This window comes from Lepidothrix coronata, unplaced genomic scaffold, assembly GCF_001604755.1.
Source record: "Lepidothrix coronata isolate B3197 unplaced genomic scaffold, Lepidothrix_coronata-1.0 Scaffold123, whole genome shotgun sequence".
Lineage (NCBI taxonomy): Eukaryota > Metazoa > Chordata > Aves > Passeriformes > Pipridae > Lepidothrix > Lepidothrix coronata.
The window spans coordinates 617,754-620,953 of record NW_016690303.1 but is presented as its reverse complement, the minus strand read 5'-3'; positions in this window follow the sequence as shown (position 1 = coordinate 620,953).

Below are 3,200 nucleotides of genomic sequence, written 5' to 3'. Positions count from 1 at the left end.
GGCTAAAACGAAGTAAGAAATCTTTCTTTATCACTGAATTTATGAACGTTAATAATCACTTAATGCAAGATTCCTGTTCATATGCATTTTTAGGGATAAACTTGTAATTTTCTTTGTCTACATGCCAGGTTCTTAGCTGAAAAACTGTGCTTAAGGTGCATGTTGGATGATCTGAATCTGATAATATTTGAAATTACACTGAATTTATACTATATTTTGCATTCACATACAGAAGCATTTTATTGGTGCCTGCATATGAGGAAGTGTATTTTTTAGCATAAGATTTACATTAAAACTGCTTTTTAGGAATTCTTTTCTGGTTTCATGATAGAATGCCAGCACTGAAATCCAAATGAGATTGAAATTTGCATGCCATCAAACTTTATTAATTTCACTGGCACTGCAGCCACAAGTCATTGATCCTACATAATTTGATTTCAAGCTGTTTGAAACTGCGACAGAGAACAATGATGAGGTTCCCACCGTGGCTTCCTACAGAGCATTGCATATGGTCTGACCTATTGACTTAATAGCATAGGAGAAATTTCTGTCACAATGTAGCAGGTTAAACTGTATGTTGATTTCAAAGAGTTAACAAATATCCACCAGGGAGGTACTATCATCAAATCAATTTACACTTTTAAACACACCATATGGTTTGGTTACAAATGATGTGCCCATTTTCTTCTTCATCTCACACTAAAGTGTTTACGAATTTTTCATCTGCAAAGTTAATTGTAATTGTGAATTGCAAGCTTCTGGAATAAGTCTTACCCTTTTTTATTTTTCCTCATGGAAATTATGTCCAAGTATCTCTGACCTATTGGAGAAGCTTAGATTTAAAAAGATAGTTAAGAAAAAAAGATATAACCATCTTCTTGTTTGGTTCATAGTTATCCTATGTAATTGTGTTACATATATATAAATAATATTTGCTTCTGAAGACATAGTGATGTCATATTTTGAAGAAAATGCTATTTGTTCTGTGTCACATAAATAGTATAAATGAATCCCACTTTCTTTATGTTTACTGAAGGAAGCACAAAAGCTGTCTTGTGTTTTCTTCGTGAACAGTTATGGAAAGTTTCCAATGCACTTCCTCTGAATCCAAGTCTTCCTTAATCAAGTTTAAACCAGCTTCAATTTCCTTCCATTATTAGGAAACAGCATATTACTCCATTTTAAACAGTTAATCTCCATTTTCAATATAAAATAATATTAGATTACATGAAAGTAGGCTTCTGATGGCCTGCAAATTTGGCAGAAATGATGGGAATGAGTGAGGGGGCTGATGATTCCAGCATTTGTGTATCTATTTCTGCTCTAAAATCCAGAAATACCTGTAATTACAGTGCTAACATGAAACAGAAGTTGGAAGGGTAGTTTCATTTTTTTTTTATTTAGACAATCAGTTGTATCATAGACCAAGCAAAATACATCAGTGTTAAGTAATAATTAGTTAACAGTGTTAACTAATACAAAGGCTCAGTATTAACAGCTTCTCATAATAGCAAATCTGCATCAACAAAGACTTGGTACATCAGTTAATTTTTACTCTGGATCAAAATGTTTCCATCACAGAGGAAAACAGAAGTTGGAAAGACTAGTATCTCACACCAGAAGAAATGCAGGCATTTTTTCGTTTACTAACTTTCTAAGGAATATACACATCCTTTATTTTGTTACTGGGAAATAGAGCTTGTATGTGTTCCCAAGCTAAAAACTGACTGCACAGGCTATTTTTCTCACAGGTCAGATGTGAGGAAACAGGACCATTTCACTTCCTTCATAATCTCTGTATAAAGAGAAGAGGAAAATGGGACCAGGCCTATTGTTCTTGCAGTTTCCTGTCTCCCTTTTCACTATGCCTCATTCAAAAAAGCAAGGGTTTACAACTTCAAGTGCATCATCACTATTTAATGTATTTGGTTGTCTACTTTTATATATATATATATATATATGTAGTTTCTGAAGTACCCAGATGATAACAGAAAAGCCTTTATTGATAAAAAGGTTGTATGTCAAAGGTAGCTGCTGTCTTTTTTTCTTTTAAATAAAATATAGTAGCTCTTAATAAAAAGTATTCTCTCTTCCAAGATAATAAGATCAAACTACACAATAAATCTTCCCAAAAATCTCAATAAACTATTTTTGAGTTCCTTTTTTCTCAGCTATTTGTCCTAAGTCTTCAGTCAGTTGAGTGGCTAGAGTACAATGATCAAATACAAACAAGAGAAAGGTCTGAGTTATAGAATCATAGAACCATTTAGGTTGGAAAAGACCTCTGAGATCATCAAGTCCAACATTATGAAATATATTTGGTGAACTCTTGGCCATCCTAGTCACAGGCTTTCTGCCAGGGCTGCAACAATTCTCATTAGAATGAACTGGGAAGTGGGACAAGAAATTTCTGTTCTCACTCAGCAACGAGCTGTAACTGGAGATCTGGGGAAGCAAGCATGAGCCCTCTCTGTGCTCCCAGCAAGCCCTGCTTTACTGTCCGGTGCTATTTCTTCCAACTATATGACATCCTCTATAAAGGAATTGCAGGGATCATGCCTGAGGTTTTCCCTCACTATCTCTCAGCCATCCGTAAGACACCTATAAAAAGAAGCACTACCTGGACATTTCCCATGAAAAAACCTACTAATACATCACTCCATGGGTCAGGAGGGAATGAGGAGGATGAGATAGCCTGCTACCTTCTAGCTCCAGTTCAGGCTAAGAGATCTAGATTGCCACCTTAGCCAGGTAACAGCAGTGCTTAGATTCCTGCAAAGACTCAGCATTGCCTTTCATCACAACTGTTTTTTGATCTGTTGGGGAGTACAGAAAAGATACCAATTCGGGACACAGCCTTGCAGTCAGAGGGGTGGCTGTACATTCTAATCACTACCTAATTATTTTGTATAAGAGAGCTACACTGCTCTTAGCCTGAAAGAAAAGGCACATGAGAAGAGTAATGATGCAAAGTTCTGCTTTTTCTCCGCCTTTTATTTCATATTCCAGTCTAAGAGAGATATATGCTTCATGCACTCAAGAGCATTCTCTCTCCTCTGTCAAAGACACAAATTCTGGCAAATGACTTTGGTGGAAAGCACACAAAAGTTGACAGTTACATGAAAAAATGTGCGGATAGCAAAAGATGCAATCACCTCTCTTTATTTATGTACGTATTCCATCCTGCCAGTCTCTAATAC